Source organism: Meleagris gallopavo, chromosome 1 (genome assembly GCF_000146605.3).
Source record: "Meleagris gallopavo isolate NT-WF06-2002-E0010 breed Aviagen turkey brand Nicholas breeding stock chromosome 1, Turkey_5.1, whole genome shotgun sequence".
NCBI classification, from domain to species: domain Eukaryota; kingdom Metazoa; phylum Chordata; class Aves; order Galliformes; family Phasianidae; genus Meleagris; species Meleagris gallopavo.
Genome location: NC_015011.2, coordinates 73,863,402 through 73,882,687, shown reverse-complemented (window position 1 = coordinate 73,882,687; position 19,286 = coordinate 73,863,402). Strand labels below are relative to the sequence as shown.

Sequence of the window (19,286 nt, the reverse complement as noted above, 5' to 3'; positions counted from 1 at the left end):
GATCCTGATTAAATTTCTTCCTGGTGATTACTGTCATTGTACTCATATAGAACCTTTGAGTCCTAGTTAGATCCTCGTGCAAACACAGAATCAGAAGGTGTGCATGACTAATTTTTGTAATGATTTTAATCAGAAGATTTAAAAGTGTTTCTCAAGATAAGTAAATACACCTTAGGTCCATTTTATTAAGAGAGAAACCGAGTCACAGACAATGAAAACACTCCTTGAAGGCTTTTTAACAGGCCATTCGTGTGGAAGACAGAATCTAGGTCTTGAGAGTCACTGTATTCTGTTGGTCATATATTTACTAACATTTCAGACTTGATTTACCATGGTGCTGGTTTACCTTCAGTTTCTTATGACTTCAACAGAACTTCTGAATGCCCAGTATTTCAGGAAATGAAGTGCATCTTAGAAAAAAGGCCTGCATCAGCCTGTAACATGGATAGCAACATGGAAAGCCATGTTGCATTTATGAAGCCATTCTGCTTTTTTTTCTGCAAAGTCTTGAATACTGATGTGTAGCAGAATGCTGATGGGAGGTTTCAACCTCTACTGCCATACCACCATCGCCTCTGACATTTGGAGGCAACATGATAAAATAGGAGGCATTACTTCACCTAAGTGAAGTCTTCCTGGGTTATTTTCTTTCCCATTACTAAACATAGTAAAACAAACACAGGGAGAGAAGTATGCTGCACCTTCAAAACCAGCTAATTTACATCTCCACCAACAAAATACTGTCACTGGGAATCTTGATCTTATTGATATGAGTGGAGCCTTCTTTAAAAGTCCTTGTGTATAGCAGAATAGGTTTCTACATTAGTTACGGTAACTTCTAATTATACTGCAAGTCCTTAAAGGAACAAATTAAGATCAGATAGGCATTTCTGTTCTTTCAGCTACCCTTTTGAAGTCAAATAGCTGGTCCCCTTCTCTAATTCTCAGCTAGACAATATGAAGGTCATTTTTTTCACATTCTTGTTGTGAACTATGCTCTAAGAATACATTCATATTCTTTCAAATTTATCCAGAGTGTAGCCATCTGACAATGCACTTAACACATGAGCTACTATTTGGCAGTGCTTCATACTTCAGAAGTCTTGAAATTCTAAGTGCCAAGCACTTATGTTACTGTAAGTCTGTGTTCTTCACTCTTTTGACTATGTATTTGAAATGCCTGTTTTTAGCTGTTTTTATTTTGTGCAGCTTTAAGTTGTTGGACTAAAAATATGAAAATATGTAACTTTTTGGTATATGTCAGGAATACACTAAGTAGAAATAAGACCAAGATGTTGGGACACGTTAAAATGAGACTGGAATTTCATATACATTCTTAGTAATTCACCAGGCTGTATTTCATCACCTGAGATGTGCAGAATGATCCAAGTTAGAAAAAAATGTTGCTAGTGTCATAAATGCTTGCATTAGAGTAACTCAGAAAGGCAGTTACTCAGTTGAATCTTCAAGTAACTAAATGAACTTTTTCAATATTCACTTTCATTTTTTTGGGAATTGATAAGCTAATCAGAGAAACTGAGATCTAAACACTTGCTTCTGCTGTCTGCACTGCTAGTACTACAAAATGAATATTTAAAGCTTCGGGTAATGTTTTGTTTCTGTGAGCTGACCTAGTATTTTCAACTTGTGAAGGTTTGCTCCTGTGTTCAAAGTTGAAATCTTCAGTTGCAGTAATGGCCAATCTGCAGCTTTTTCTTAAGCAGTTTCTGAACTCAGTCTGTGTCCAGCAGATTGGCAGTCATTTAAATCTCAGGCTGGTTGGTGACCTAGCAAAGTCATCTGGGGCTGACTATGCCAGGGACCTAGCTTTGTGTTCAGAAGTGGGACAATAGGATTCTTTGAATCCTGCTGTTAGCTCTTGCCTGTCAGTTACAAGCTAGAGTCCCTGCCCTTATTATCATCTCCTTCATCTCTGATTTTTTGAGTTCTTTGTTGTATGTTTTTGCAGTATGAAAATTTTAGTATTAAGCTAATGAGGAAGGCTGGCCTATTCTCCTTTCTGTGACCCTGCTGAAGTCAGCAGAAGTTTTGCTATTGATTTCACTGAAGCCAGAATTTTATACTTTCTGTTTAAGAAAACAGTTTATGTTCAGACTTCTTTTAGTATGTTATTTTCCCATTATAGTCACAGCTAAATGTTCTACCTTTAATTCATTGCTACACAGGAAACAGCGGGTCACTATCTCATTCTTTATGATAAATAATTATAGATATGAATGAAATATTTTGAAGTCTCTGTCTTCTGTATAACTTGTTCTCGGGCCTAGACATTTCAAATGCACATTACAGCTTTTTTTCATGTACATGCATATATTGCAGTGAGAACAAAATAAAAAAGACTAGTTCCAAAATAAGTTCTAGAGTAATGGATTTGAATGTGGTGTGTTCCTAAAGTGAAATTCAATCAGCTTCTCTCTGCACAAAATCCATCTGATCTCTGGATTAGGTTAGCTAAGGCTTACCTTAATCTGGAATCTTAACCTAAATCTGTTTGGAAAGTGATTTACAGTTATTTATTATTTATTATGGACAGTATTCTTTTCCTAAAAAGAGTATTCCTCAAGGCTTTTAGCCTTTCTCAAACTCAGTGAATGACTACATCAACATAAGTGGGAGTCATTGCCACTTTTGTCAATGGAATATTTAAGTTTTTTCATATTTTTTTTTTTTTTAATTTTTATTCTCACAAGAAATGTTAGATGATGAACTAAGAAGCCATCATGCCCTTGAGACTTCTCTGGAATGTATGGAGGAAATAGCCTTTGAAATTTTTTGCTCTGGCAAAGAAATCACCATGTACAGCTTTCTTGTCACTAAGAAGGGATTAATTTAGCAGAAGTTAATCTTGAGCTGCCGCCTCGTAAATATAGTTGGGCAATTCCAATTCTTGTTAAACACAAAGTAACTGATGCATAAATAAATGATCCCAGAACATTTCATTTATGCACACTAGCCTTGCTTATTTTCTGACCTGCATGTTCCTTCAGTGTTTTATATAGTATCAGCTGTTCATTCTGAATTCTTAAGGGTTATTTTTAGTTAGTACCTTTTTTGCAGAGGTTACAGAAGACTCTCTGGTGGTTCATTTTAAACTTGGTTGTATGTCCACTGGCAAGTAGTTTAGTATGTGCACAGTATGGAAAAATCTAAAATGGCTTTGGGAAATAACTCAAAAGTTTTTTTACTGAGAGAAATACAACATAAAAAAAGGTTCATCAAGTTACTCTTCTTAAGCATTTTTCAGCCGCAGGTTCAGAATCAACAGACTTCTGAACTGGTGTGTTTGCCTGAGCCACTAATTCCACTCCCAAGGTAGGACAATCCTCCTAGGTCACATCTAGAGTCATTCTAGGTTTTCAGCTGCCTCTTCTGAATCTAGGACATTTGTAACACCTATGTGCTTAGTTCTAGAGTTAGCTTGTCTGAACTGTGATATCACTGTATGACCAGTGTACTGAAAAGTATATTGAATTTTCTTCTTGAATGGGATTAAGGGGAAAGGAATAAGGAGTAAATTGATGTTGATTGTACTTCGCTGTGTGGTCTACCAGGTGTAGAACCAGGGTAGAATTATTTAGGTTGGAAAGATCATAAAGTTCACCGCTAATATCCTTAAGTGCCATATGCACACGTCTCTTAAATACCTCCAGGGTTGGGGACTCCACTGTTTCCCCAAGCTGTCCGTTCCAATGCCTAAACATTCCTTCTGTGAAGAAATTCTTCCTAATAGTCAATCTAAACCTCCTCTGGTGCAACTTGCGGCCTTTGCCCTATCACTTCTCACCTGGGAAAAGAGACCAGCACCCTCCTTGCCACAAACTCCTTTCAGGTAGTTGTGGTGAGTGAGGAGGTCTCTCCTCAGCCTCTATTTCTCCAGACAAATCAGCCCCAGTTTCCTCAGCTATTCTTGATAAATCTTGTTTTCTAATCCCTTCATCAGCTTTGCTGGTCTTCTCTTCACAGGTCTGAGCAACTCAATATTCTTCTTGTAGTGAGGAGCACCAAACAGTACAATATTTGAGATGCAGTCCCAGGAGTATCAAGTAAAGAGAGACAATCACTTCCCTAGTCCTGCTGGCCACACTATTTCTGATAGAAACCAGGATACCATTGGCCTTCTTGGATACCTGGGCAGACTGCTGGCTCATGTTCATCCAGATGTTGATCAACAGCCCCAGGTCCTTATCTTCTGAGCAGTTTTCCATCCACTTTTCCCCAAGTCTATATCGCTGCATGGGGTTGTTTTGACCAAGTGTGGCATCTGCCATTTCCCCTTGTTGAATGCCATACAATTGAATGCACCCCATTGATACAGATTATTCAGATCCCTTTGCACAGCCTTCCTACACTCAGGCAGATCAATGCTCTCACTCAACTTGGTATTGTCTGTAAATTTACTGTGGGTACACTCAATCCCTCCGTTTATATCATTGATTAAGATATTTTTAAAAACTGGCTAAAGTACTGACTGCAGAAAACCACTTGTGATTGTCTGCCATCTGAATTTAACTCCATTTACAACCACGCTTAGTGCCCAATCATCCTGTCTGTTTTTAACCTCCAGAACAATTTATTTGCCCAAGCCTTGAGCAACCAGCTTCCCCAGGAAAAAGTCTGTGGGAAACAGTATCAAATACCTTGTTAAAGTCCAGGTAAATAACATCCACAGCTGTGTGTGTATATCCACAGCCATACTTACATACAACTTTTGAGGATAGATTAAGTTGTTTAAGGAATTAAATATGCTATAGATTGGTAATGAAGATGAGATACCATCCTAATTCAAAGTTATTCTAACATTACAGGTCAAAGAAGGTAACACATCTAGCTCAAATTGTGAACTGACTAGTTTACGTGACATGTCAGGAGACAGATTACAAGTTGAGTCGAAGAATGCCATGTGCCTGACATAATTGCTATATAGCCTCTACCATGACATTTAGGTTGGATTTCACTGCTGCAATTATGTTGTCTTTTTTGTGTGGCTTTAAAGTGGTCAGAGCAAGAGTGACAGCATGAGTGACAGTTTGCACAGATGAGGATGCAAACATGGCAAAAAGCTCTGCTCAAGACATCATAAGACTCCTTGGAACTGTGCAGAAATGTACCTTGTTCACAAGGTACACATTTGATAATGTTGCCTGGAGCAACTGTCCTGGCACATTGCAAGCTTTAGACCAGGCAAAGCCTCTGAAGGAGGATAGAATACAAGCTTTGGACAACAGAGTGTACCCAGCACCTGTCTATGAGTCTGTATCCTTCTACAAGGTACAAAGGCAATCACCTATTCACCTTATTTGTTACCTCATGTGATCTGTGACAGAGTGCAGACACTAAAAGATATTACCCCCTAGCTTCTCATCAATGTATGCACCAGTGATACTGTTAAGGGAGAACATAACAAAGAGTACAGGGCTCTGGAACCAATGTGCTATATTATGTGTGTTCCTGCCAGTGGAGCAGAAAGGCTTGGGTAGGAAGGCACCCAGCCTACTGGTTAACATATTGCACAGCCAGCATTTCAGGCAGAGCTTTGGTTTTTATGACCACCATCAGAGATGAAAAATACTTCCCCATCAGAGATGAAAAACACTGGTGTCATGGTTTTATGATTTTTGTTATTGGTATTCCACATCATAACATCATGTAGATGCACTGGGAGTTAAAGAATTAATGCTTCAGTTTCGTGGACTGCTGATTTTTCCAGGCACCTAGTTCTGAGAAGACAAGAACTACATACCCCAGGGGGCTTTTCATTTCCATTTTCCATTCAGAGGGAAAGAGAAAACTGTTTGCAAGTCACGAGATGTCTCCTTTCTACTTGTCTCTGCAATGTGTATGCTCCTTAGCTGTCTTGCCTTCACCATTAGAGTAAGGCTTTCAGTTTTTGGACACACTCTCTCTCATTTTATTTGTTAACCTCAATTCCAATAATATTATATTATATTGTGTTATCTTGCATTCTGATATCTTATTTAGTAAATTAACTTTCCTCCTCAGATTGTTGCCACTGTTTTGTTTTTGGGCCCATCTCCCTACTCTTTCCCCTTTTCACTTTTTTCTTTTTCTGTGGGGGTCTGTGGGTCCCTCTGCCTTGTTAGTCAGAGAACCGGGCCAAAGTGGCCCGTAAACTGTTGACAACTGGAATTGCTCAGGATGCCAGACAGAAGCTGGGGAAGTGCATCTTTGCTAAGAGGCTTTTCAGCCTACCTAGGAAAACTTCAGCCTAGGTCCATCAGAGCATGGTGACCAAAGTCTAGAGAGAAGAGAAGGCACAGAGAACAAAGTGAAAGTTTCTGGTGAAATGAATGTGCACCCTTCTGTTGGAGAACTGCAAGGGCAGGCTGCTCTAAAAGAGGAGAAAACCAGGAGCCAAGGTTGTCTACAGCAGTGTCCTCAATGAACTCAGTAGACCAAGATTACACTGGAAGCCAAAAAGAAAACTGGATGTATGCAAGCCCCTGGATCCACCAAAATCTCCAAAAGTACCGAGGTGGCTGAAAAAAGCCATGGTGAAGCTGATGTTATCTTTAAGAGGTCATACTGATACTAATTTGGGAGGGTTTCTGATTATTTGGAGAGGCATTTAGCACAATATCCAGATTCAATCAAGCTCCCCAGAATCCGTCAATCAATCAATCAATCCCACAGTCTCACCAGAAAGCAAGGAAGAGTACCCAGAAAGCTATTGTCTAGTAAGCCTGAGAAAATCGTCATAGGAGCTACTTCCATGTGTATGAAAGACAAGAAAATTACTAGGGAAAGCTAACACACATTTACCAAGGGCCTAAGAGTCTGATAGATTTCCACAGTGAGTCAATCATTTTACTCCAAAGAGTGGAGAGCAGTGAGTGGCTTGGAGTTAAGTGTGCTCTTTATCACAGTTTGCACAGTTACTTTGTAACCAAACAGTTGAGATATGGCTTAGATAAGTGAAAGATATTTACAGTGGGTGAATAACCGTTAGATTACTAGGCTTAAGGGTTGTAATCAGCTGTTTGAATGTTCTGAAAGTGAGTTTAACACTTCCATTTCTTATGGATTCATATTAAGGCCAATGTCATATAATAACTTCTTTATTTTTATTTTTTTAAGGATGACACATCTAGAAACATTACTATTAGATTTCATTTGGTATTCTACCTGGACTGCTTTGGTTTTGTGCTCCTCCTGGAAGAAAGGCATAGACATCCTGAAACAAGACCAGGAAAAATCCATCAGGATCATTTGGGACTGTTGAATGTATGACATACAAGGAGTATTTGAGATAATTGGGTTTGTTAGTCATAGGAGTAGATGATTTCACTGCTGGCATCAGCTACTACATGGAAGGATGCATGTAGTCAGGCTCTTCTTGGAGATGTGCAGTGATAGGAGGCTACAGTCACAGGTTAAAACAAGGAAAATTGTGAGTAGGTATTGGGAAAAGAATTTCCATTTTGAGGTTGGGTAAAATTCCAGTTTGGTGCTTAGAGATATTTAGAATCCCCATCCTTGAGCATGTTTGGAACATGACCAGGTGTCCTGGTTTCAGCTAGGATTAGTGTCTGGTATGATGCTATATTTTGCCTATGGGAGAAAAACAGTGTTGATAACAAACTGATTTTTCCACTGTTGTAAAGCAGTTCTGCACAGAGTCAAGGATTTTTTAGCTTCTTGTTCTGTCCTACCAGTGAGGAAAGCTGGGAGGGGACAGAACCAGGACAGCTGAGCTAAATTGGCCAAAGGAATGGTCCATACAATATAATGTATGGAAAACTATAAAATTGTGGGGAGCTGGCCAGGGGAAGCTGCCATAGCTCAGTATCTGGCTGGGCATCTGTTGGTGGATAGTGAGGAATTGAATTGTGCAGTGTGTAGTCTGCAAGATGAATAATTAAAAAATTCCCTGATTCCATGTTGTGTAGCTTTATCAGTCGGGAATATTCAAAAATAGAGACTCTCACTAGAAAAAAAAAGATTTCAGATAGAAAATTGTAGGGTTTTTTTTGCAGCTTTTATGAAAACCATCAGTCAGCGTTAACAGATTTTTTTTTTTTCTCCAGGAAGAAACACAGTCATATTATATGATCTTTTTGTATGAACAAGAATTTCAGCATGGTAAAGGCTGTTTTTCTTTGTGATTATTAAATTTGTCATCTGGATAATGAAAAGAGGCTTCTAAAGAAATCCTTAATATGCCATCTTAATATACATTCATTCAAGGCCTTTTTATATAACTTTTTCTTTTGAGATTTGAAAGCAGACATATCTCCATTACACCCTAACAACAGCAATTAATACTAGGTTTGTGTTAATGCTTCTCCTCCCTGTAAAGATATTGTTGCTCTGGTACAGACTTCCTATTTTTGGACTATTTTGTGTTGTTCAAAAATGCTTTTTCTCCATACAACTGGAATCAGAGTTCTTCTAGAATGGGTTTCTGAAGTATTCCAAGAGTAAAACAAAACAAGGTACTATTAGAGCTAAGACTAAATGGTGGCTACTTTGCGGTACTTTTGCTGGGGCAGGGAGTTAGCAGCACCATGATGTTTTCAAGGCTGAAATAATTCTAGGGTAGTTTTGGCCACAAAGATGATCAGAGGACTGGATCACCTCTCCTATGAGGACAGGTTGAGAGTGCTGGGTTTGTTTAGTCTTGAAAAAAGAAGGCTCTGGGAGAACCTTACAGTGGTCTTCTGGTAGCTAAATGGAGCACACAGAAAAAATGAGGAGGGGCTCTTTGTCAGGGAGTGTAGTGATAGTATCATAGAATCATAAAATATCCTGAGTTGGAAGGAATCCACAGGGATCATTTTAGTCAACTCCTCACTCTACACAGGACCATGCAGAAATCAAACCCTATGTCTGAGAGCATTGTCCAAATGCTTCTTGAACTCCAGAAGCCCTTCTGCCATGATCACTGCCCTTAGGAGCCAGTTCCAGTGCCCAATCACCCTCTCAGTGAACAACCTTTTCCTAATATCTAACCTAAAACTACTGTCGCAGCTTCATACTATTCTCTTAGGTCCTGTTGATGGTCATCAAAGAGAAGAGATTAGCACCTGCCCCTGTGATCCCCTTGTGAGGAAGCTGTAGGCTGCCCCGAGACCTCCATTCAGTCTCCTTTTCTTTAGGCTGAATGAACCAAGTGATCTGCTCCTTGTACGTCTTACCCTATAGAACCTTCACCATCTTCATAGCCCTCCTTTGAATGCTCTATCCTTTTTATTTTGTGGTACCCAAAGCTGCACACAGTGCTTGAGATGAGACTGCTCCAGTGCAGCACGGAGTGGGACAGTCAGGCAGTGCTGTGCTTGATGCACTCCAGGATATGGTTGACCCTCTGGGCTGCCAGGTCATACTGCTGACTCATATTCAACTTACTGTCAACCAGAACCTTCAGATCCCTCCAGCTGCTAGTCTCCCAGTCTGTATATATATTCAGTTACACCATCCTAGGTGCAGGATCCAGCATTTGCTCTTGTTAAATTTCATGTGGTTGTTTATTGCACAGCCCTCTAATCTGTCAGAATCCTTCTGCAAGGCCTCTCTACCCTTGAGGGAGTCAACATCTCCTCCCAGTTTCCTGTTGTCTGCAAAGTTACTTAGTATACCTTCAAGTGCTGTATACAAATCATTAGTGAAAACAGTAAAGAGAACTGGCTCTAAACTGGAGATCTGGGGAACCCTACCAGTGACAACTAGGTGAATAACCTTGTCATAAAAGGAAACTCAGTTCATTAAATAGGACTCTAACCAAACTGTGTTGCTATGTGGATGGTCTCTTTAACCATAGAAACACGCAGGCCTCATCTGTGTGGAGTGCTCTGAAGGTTTGATCACAGGATGGGCATTTCCAGCTCTTTTGGTTAATACCAGTATTTTGGCAAACATCATCTTTCAGTTGAATCTGTATTTTTTATTGATTCCTCTTCTTCTCTAGAAATGGAAGGTAGTACCTCTTTGTGATGCGTAAGTAGTTTGAGAAGACAAGTTTATCATGGCAGATATCTGTGTACTGTGTCCTCCTGTTGCACATCATAGTTTTCTGTTTAATACTGATTCCCAATGTAGCTTTAATGTTTGATGTTATGATGGCACAGCTAAAGCTGGTATATAATACTGAGAGTAAGCCATGAAACAAAGAATCACAGAGTCATTGAGATTGGAAGGGACCACTGGAGATCGTCTTGTCTCCCTGCTCAATCAGGTTCACCTAGAGCCAGTGGTCCATAAGCCGGGAGGGAGATTCCAATCTCCGTGGGTAGCCTGATCCATTGTTTAGTTACTTGTGTTATAAGTGTTTTCTCGTGTTCAAACAAAGTTCTTGTGTTTCAGTGCGCCTCTTGCCTCTCACCTCTTATTGGACACCACTGAGAAGAGCCTTTCTCCATTTTCTTTGCAACTTCCCTTTAGGTCTTTGTATACAATGAAGAGGTCCTTCACTTTTCCAGGCTGAAGAGTCCTGCATGGAATAGAGAGTTTGTGAATTCAAATATACCATCATATACTTGAATACAATTCTAACTTAAAAAAAATAATAATCCAGTTGATAGGACAGGATGAATTTTCAGAGCCATCACTTTGCTGGATCTTTAAGACAGGTTTCATCTGTAGCATTAGCAAGTGAGAACAATACTGCATGTTATCATAGAATCATCATAGAATGGCTTGGGTTGGAAGGGACCCCATTGATCATCAAGTTCCAACCCCCTGCCACAGGCAGGGTCATCAACCTCCAGATCTTGTGCTAAACCAGGTTGCCCAGAGTCCCATCCAGTCTGGTCTTGAAATTATCCGTGTTTAAGTATAGAACTTATGGCAGTGATAACGTTTTGTCGCTTTCCTCATACCAAGCACTATCATTCATCTAAGAATACTTGTTTATGATTTAATCAAAAACCACTTGAACCAATATAGTGCCTTTTTCATGCCAGCAGGGGACCTGTGAATTTTGCATCAATAGAACTCCATTAAATTGCTTGTTTCAGTAGGTTGCTGTTAGAATTAGACAAGTTTACGGAGTTGTGGAAGTACTTAGAAAATTTGACAAATAATTGGATGTGCTAGATCTTGTCACAGGAGGTCTCTTGGAGCACAGTAAAAACTCCCACTCCAGTTATGTGATGGTCAAAGGATTTCAAAGCAGATTGCTGGTTTGGAACTTCTGCTGCTTGAGGAGAAATTGGTGCTGCTGCTCTTACTTTTTTTTTTTTTTTTGACTACTCAGGGCAACTAGCATAGAAATGAAGGGAAGACATCAGATACAAGCCAGTCATCTTAAAGTTATTCAGAATATTTGTTTTCCTATGTCTGATGAGACATGGAACTTGCCACCCCCTGATTTCTGTACAGTCTTTGATCCATATATAGCAGCTGTTTGCAGTCAGATAGTAGCTTGGCTGGATCAAATTGAGCTTTATAATAGGACAGTTACATTGCTTACTGTATGATCAATTTAGCGGATATACATGAACTGCTTAATGAAAGGGATATTGCAGAACCTCATTCATGGTCCTTGTTTGGCAAAGAAGATATAATTAATAATGTCATTGCACTAAAAGTCAGCTGTTCAGTGGTCATGATAGCTGCCAAATATTACGTGATGCAGATTCAGGAATAATCCATCTGCCAGTACTTTCAAATCATTCTGGCAAGGTTTGTATTTCTATTTTAAACTGTGTAAATGGAAATTGCTCTCATTCTTTCAGATCTGAGGATAATCATCCAGGACCCTGAACCTCTAGGTGTGAGAGGAATGGATTCTGTCCCACAGTGGAACAAGTCCAACACCTCTTCATGAAACTCATATATAAGTCTATGGGGCCAGATGATATGCATCCCACAGTTCTGAGAAAGATGGCTGATGTGGTTGCTGAGCCACTCTCCATCATATTTGAAAAATCATGGCTGTTGGGTAAAATCCTTAGTGACTGAAAAAAGGGAAACATTATTTCTATTTTTAAGAAAGGGAGAAAGGAAGACCCGGGGAACTACAAACCAGTGAGTCTCACCTTTGTGCCTAGGGAGATCATGGAGCAGATCCTCCTTGTTACCATGTTAAGACACATACGAGATGAAGAAGTGATCTGAGACATCCAGCGTGGCCTCAGCAAGGGCAGAGCTTGCATGACCAATCCGGTGGCCTTCTGTGATGGAGTGACAGCCTCAGTGGACAGGTGAAGGGCCATGGATGTCAAATACTGGACTTCCACAAAGCCTTTGACATGGTCCCTTCTCTCTAAATTGGAGAGGTGTGGATTTGAAGGATGGACTGTTCGATGGATTAGGAATTGGCTGGCTGGACGCAGCCAAAGGGTTGTGATTAATGGTTCTGTGTCAGGGTGGAGGCTGGTCACAAGTGGTGTCGCACAGGAGTCAGTCCTGAGACCAGTGCTCTTCAACATCTTCATCAATAACATAGACGATGACATCAAGTGCACCCTCAGCAAGTTTGCAGATGACACCAAGTTGAGTGGTGCAGTCGATACGCAGGAAGGAAGGGAAGGCTTCTAGAGGGACGTGGACAGGCTGGAGAAGTAGGCCCATGAAAACCTAGTAAGGATCAATAAGGCCAAGTGCAGGGTGCTGCACTCGGGCCAGGGCAATCCCAGGTATTTATACAAACTAGGGGAAAATCTCCTTGAGAGCAGCCCTGCAGAGAAGGACTTGAGGGTCCTGGTGGATGAGAAGGTGGACATGAGCCAGCAGTGTGCTCTTACAGCCTGGAAGGCCAACTGTGTTCTGGGCTGCATTAAAAAAGGGGTGGCCAGCAGGGAGAGGGAAGTGATTGTCCCCCTCTACTCAGCTCTAATGAGAGCCCATCTGGAGTACTGCGTCCAGGCCTGGGGCCCCCAGTACAGGAAGGATGTGGAGATCTTGGAGCGGATCCAGAGGAAGACCACTAAGATGATTGGAGGGCTGGAGCACCTCTCCTATTTAGAAAGGTTGAAGGAACTAGGCTTGTTTAGCTTGGAAAAGAGAAGGCTGTGGGGAGACCTCATTGTAACCTTCCAGTACTTGAAGTTCTACATGTAAACAGGAGGAAGAAATGGCTTTTTACGAGGGTGGACAGTGATAGGAGAAGGGGGAATGATTTTAAACTGAGACAGAGAAGGTTTAGGTTAGATTTCTAGAGGATTTGAAGTTCACAGATCCTCTAGTGAACTTTAGTCTCTTTTATTTTCCTTTTTTTTTTTTAGATTCATCAGGGATCCAAGGATCCTGCTGATTGAAGTCCTTTTCCCAATCTAATGATATATTTCTTAATTTTAGAAGGGAGATTCCATTTGAAGATGAGTCAGTTTGCCCCATCAGAGGTGTAATTTTATTTTCCAGTTGTTCGATACAGGCTTTTAGAAGGTAATTTTCGTCTTTCATTCCTTCCTCAGAGGAATGGTATGCATTAATATTTACTAGTAACGACCATGCTATAGCAGATGGTACTACTAATCTTTCCTCTGCTGTTAGGAAAGTTTGTTCTAATTTATTCAGAAATTCTGCCATCTTGGAAGAAGATTTAATAATGGAGCCATACAGGTCCCCATTCTTCAATAATCCATGCAGCACTCAGCCATTGGGAACCCAGGAATCCTGGGGGTTTCCCACAGGATTTAATCCTTTGGGAGTATTAGGGGTCCCAATGACTAGCTAATGTTTTTAAGATAATCCATTCCAAGTACGTACTCTCACACGTCCCTGGCTCACCAACTGTACCACTGATGGAAAATGAAACAATGACAGCAGAGCAGCAAGATCCCAGGCTGTAGCAAGTGAGGATTTGCTCAAACATAACAGCAGTGGACACAGAAGTAAAGGAAAGAAGCTGCTCACCTTCAGAAGGCCTCAGATATGCAGGGATCTCCAAATGAGATACCCTCACTTCCACTGCCAACCCTTCAATGAGGTTTGGGAAGGGGTGGATCCTGGATCCTGAGCTCCCCTGAGTTGGCCCTGCCTCCCTACCAAGTGCTCAATAACTGTTTCAAACTGTGACTTAGCATTTGCACTACAAGTACAGTTTTTATTTTTGGGCACCTCAGCCCAAGGAAGACATCAAAGCTCTGGGTCATGTCCAGAGAAGGGCAGCCAAGCTGGTAAAAGGTCTGAAGTGCAAATCTTAATGAGGAGCAGCTGAGTGAACTGAAATGGCTTAGTCTGGAGAAAAGGAGGTTCAGGGGAGACCTTATCATTGTCTACAACTACCTGAAAGGATGCTGTGGCAAAATGGGACTTGTCCCCTGCTCCAGCCTAATTAATGATAGGACTACAGGGAACGGCCTCAAGTTATGCCAGGGGAGATTCATTTTGGACATTAGGAAAAAACTTCTCTGAAAGAATGGTCAGATTCTGGAGTGGTAGTTGAATCACCATCCCTGGAAGCATTCAAGAAACATTTAGATGTTTAGTGGGGAAATATCAGTGGCAGGTGAATGGGTGAATTGGATGATTTTGGAGATCTTTGCCAACCTTGGTGATTCTATGATTTTAGTAAAAACAGCAATGCTCCTTTACCTCAGCTGGGGAAAGTGGTGAGATCTCTCTCCAGCTTTCACTATTGAAATCCGTATGCTGTTCAGTGTTAAACAAAACTAGACTTTGTGTCTAGAGTGCAGAACTGTGAGGTTTTTTTAACATATTTTGTTCTCTTCTTTTTCATTTTTATTTTTATTTTTATTTTTATTTTATTTTTATTTGATCCTAAGTTTACAGACATTCAAACTATTGAGCATTCCGTTCCCTGTATATCTGTCTCCTCAGAGAAGAGCTGTGTTTCTTGCATAATATTGAAACCCATTTTAAATGCAGGGTAGATACAAAACCATACAAGAATACCAGCTGGTAATCTGTATAACATGAGAATGTTAGTTACTGCTATAGAATATACTTGTTTTTTTCTCAGATCACACTGAGGAGATAGTTGACAGAGATATAACTAGTGTATCTGAAAATAGAGATATGTTTTAACTCAGGAGTTTCTGTGCTCATATGTGCCATACAAGTAGAAAAAGCACAAAAATATGCACAAAATAATGAAATGTGTGGGCTAATAAGATAGACAGGTTTTTTTTCTTTTGTATTCTGTGTTTTCTGTATTTGTTTCTTAACTTTTTCCTGATTATTCTAGTGCTTTAATTTTTTAGGCTTTTTTCCTCAAAAGGATATTGGAATTAGAGAAAGAAGATACCTCTGTGGGGTACAGAAGTGTTATTATTCAATCTTAAAGGTGAGAGGTCTTGTATTTCAGAAATAATAGAAGGATTTTGACTGCATTTAGTCTAAGTCATAGTACTCAAGTAAATAATGACTTTGCTCCCCATAATGGTTAATATATATATATTATCCAGATTGATAGGAAAATGAAAAGATGGATAGGAGAATCCATATGCAGTTCATGCTAGTTCTTTATGCAAAATCTCATCCCACTAGAGCCGTACGATATTCTTTATATCTATCTGCCTGAGTTATGTTGTTTTGTGGAGGTGAAATATATGATAGGTTTTGATCAGAGGTCTGGATCAGCATGAATTCTGAAGTAGGATGTGTCCTATGGTGATATGGCATTCCAGAAAGATTTAAGTCAGATAATCGTATCACAAAAATTATCTTGTAAATACTCAGGCCAAAGATCATGGTACTGAATGGGTTTATCATATCCCCTATCATGCACCAACTTCTGATAAAATTGAATGATACAGTGAGTTGTTCAAAGCTACGTTGAAAGCAATGTACCCATTTAACAACATTTAAGCATTGAGAGGAGCATTTGACAGAAGCCACCTGGTTGGTCAACATTTGAGGATCTACCAGTTGCGATGATCCTGCCCAATCCAGCTCCCTACATACTGTAAAGGGAAGTAAGGTTCCTGTAGTACATGTAAAGAGCATGTCGGGAAAAGCGGTTTGGATCCTCCCAGCTTCTGGAAAGGACAAACCTCTCCGTGGAATCGTGTTTGTTCAGGGACCTGGATCCACTTGGTGGGTGATGCAGAAAAATGTGGATATTCATTGTATATCACAGGGGAATTTGATGTTGCAGGAGTGCAGTCAGTAATTCCATGCATGTATATATATGGTGTGTGTATCTATGTTTAATGCATGTTAATTATTGTTTGTTTATATATATATATATGTTAAGCATGATGTAGTGATGTGGGATAAGGGGTGGAGAGTCATGGTTTTATGACTTTTGTTATCAGTATTCCACATCATAACATCATGTAGTGCACAGGCAGTTAAAGAGTTAATGCTCCAGTTTCATGTATTGTCGATATTTCCAGGTATCTGGTTCTCAGAAGAGAACTACAACTCCCAAGAGGCTCACTATTTCATTTCCATTTTTTCGTTCAGCAGGAAAGATAAAAACTGTTCACAAGTCATGAGATGCCCCTTTCTTTATCCCCCTTCTTGATCATCTGCGGTTGTGTGCTCCCTAGCCATTTCGCCTTCAGTGTTAGAGTAGGGCCTTTAGTTTTGGACACTCTATGTCTCTTTTTCATTTTATTTGATTTATTAGCCTCAATTCCAATTATATTGTATATTGTGTTATCTTGCATTTTGATATCTTATTTAGTAAATAACTTTTCTCAGATTGTTGCCTCTGTTTTGTTTTTAGGCTCATCTCCCTACCTTTCCCCCTTTTCCCCTTTCCTCTTTTCTGGGGCGTGGGTCCATGGGTCCCCCTGCTCCATTAGCCACAGAACTGGCCGAACCGGCCTGTTTGGCACCTCTGTTCCCCTCTCCCCCCTTTTTTTCAGGCTGTTTTTTTTCAACCTGTTGTTTCCCTGTCATGGACACAGATCTAGAGATAACTCCGTGACACTGTATACGTGAATTATCTTTTATTTTGTGTGTGGTATATAGAATGCTGTTGTTTACTTTTCTTTGTACCCAAAATAAATGCCACCTCTGGGTGTACAAGTCATTTTCTGAAGGTGTATGTGTTTTTCTACAAAGGCAGCCCAGGATGATGGAAATTTTGAGTATCTTAGGAAAAACTGAAAATTATAGGACAGAGGAATTCTAAATGATTTGTGATTTGACCCAAGGTCTCCTAAAGTGTTAAAAAACTCTTAAATGTAATTCTAAATAGCTACGGGTAGTATTTTGAGGAGGAATAACTTGTATATCTATATGCATCTTTCCTAAGCATAGATAACCCAGAAATTAAATACAAGACTCATTATTAGAGTATGAAAATATGGATTCATATTTGCATTTGCATATTTGCATTTACATTAGCAGATATGGACTTGGATAATTTCTTAGCCAAATAACATATTGGCAGCTTGACAATTAAGGCAGTCCACTGTAGTACAAGTTGAAGTAATCTAGTATTGCAGTTGTGCTTGTCAGTATAAAGAGTTACTCACGGGAAGCCTCTCATTAGATTTTCAGGTGTTTTTTTTCTTGTAAAAAAATTGGATGAGAGACAAAGAAAGATAATGATCATCTTTTATTTGGAAAAATATGCTTAAAATAGGCATTCATAAGTCATTGCCTATTGCCATAATTTGTTGGTTTTCTTCTCAGTAGTTGCCATTTAACTAGTTCTATTAAAACTTTAGGGTAAGCGTATCAGGTAGCTTAATAACCGATGATCCGGAGGGATTACAGGTGTGTATACTCTGAAATTAATAAAAGAGCATCTGTACATACTACCTCTTACTTACAGATGCTCTTTTAGTAGGTGTTTGGTTACTTGATATGTGATTTAAAAAAAAAAAAAAGTTAGAGATAGGGAAATTAAAGCTATTTTTTTCTAGGTCTTACTTGAAATATTTAATTTCATTTCTTACATTTGTTAAATTCTTGAGTCATCCGTGTGTCAGTAAACCAAACAAATTGCATCTGGGATAAGAAAAAACAACAAACCTAGTGTGTTTACTTTTGCAGGTGACCTTTGAGGCTAACATGCATTGTATATAGAGGCTAGATCAAAGTGTATCTTTGTTGAATGCCTACAGAGTACAGTACACAGTGCAATAAATGAAATTCCATTAACAGTCTTCTGGGTTTATTTTCAGTTGAAGTTAACTTCCATTTTAATGAACTCTACAAAGACAGAAATAAAACTGAATCTGTGACTCAGTGGGCATAGACTGTGCTTCCCTTGGAAGTAGCCTGCAGAATAAACTCCAACTCTATCAGATGTTTGAGAATCCATGCATAAGCAAGTTGTTCTAAGTGCCCTTAAGGAGGACGAGCATTAACAAATATTAGTTCACAACAGATCAGAAAGTTGAGAATCCAATAATGAATCATAAATCTATAGGAATCCAGGTTTCATGACTTCTTCTGTGGCAGAGTGCTTCTTCCTAAATAAAATAATAGTAATCTGAAGTAATTAAGTATGAATAACAGATGTGGGTTTTTTTGTTGTTGTCTGTATTTGGTGTTTTTTGTTGTTGTTTTTGTTTTTGTATTAAAAGAATTGTACACAGGAAATGTTACATTGATTCAGTGTTGGCATGAAGCACTGAGTCCTTCAGAGTAGGCTCGCTGCATTATACCAGATGAGTCAAATGGGCAATGGGATTCATATTCCTTACAGTATTTACATACAGGTTTTCTTTCACTGTGTGCATATGATCCCGGTTGACAGTGATTTCCTCAAACAGTGATGCTACTGTGTAACAGTCACAATCTGTGGGAGTTACCTGACCCACCACAAGAGTGAGTTCATAGGATTTCATAAGAAACAAGGAAATTTAGGTTTTGTTTCCATGAATTTCTGTACTATATGTTACTACAAATTACTACTAGTAAGGCAAGTATATATTAAAAGTTGCTACAAAATTACTGCAAGTAAAGCAACTATGTACTTATGATTAGATAGTTATTTATTTGCCTGTACATATTATCTGAGGTGTAAATTGTATGGCGCTCTCTTAAGCCCTCTAAGGAATGGGGCTGATCAGCAGTGGAAAAGATGATCCTTCATAGATAATCTGTGCCACATGGACCAGCCGGGCATTCCCAGTGAGAATCTGGTATGTATGGGAAGTCAGATACAAAGAAGTTCATTTTGGATAGATAGTTAGTTCCTATGTCTTTTTGGTATAGATTCATAACAGAGCTTGTCCTGGTTTCAGCAGAGATAGCATTATTTTTTTTCATAGTGGCTGGTAAAGTACTTTATTTTGGGTTTAATGAGAATAATGATGAGAATAATGATAACATGTTGATGTTTTAGTTGTCACTGTGCTTATTCTAAGCCAAGGGCTTTTCATTTTCTCATGCTGCACTGCCAGCAAGGAAGGGGGTGCACAAGGAACAGTGAG

General features: G+C 39.5%; 1 protein-coding gene across 6 annotated transcripts in view; it reads left to right on the top strand.

Annotated features, from left to right (window-relative positions):
• Positions 1-19,286, top strand: part of TSPAN9 (tetraspanin 9) — a 162,176-nt gene that overhangs the window by 130,964 nt on the left and 11,926 nt on the right. The window contains exon 1 of one of the 6 annotated variants that reach the window (XM_019617612.2): positions 15,212-15,229. The exons of the other annotated variants lie outside the window; for them this stretch is intronic. The gene's annotated coding sequence lies outside the window, so the exon portion shown is untranslated. Of the gene's footprint in view, positions 1-15,211; positions 15,230-19,286 lie in introns of those variants that run through there. 6 annotated transcript variants of the gene reach the window in all.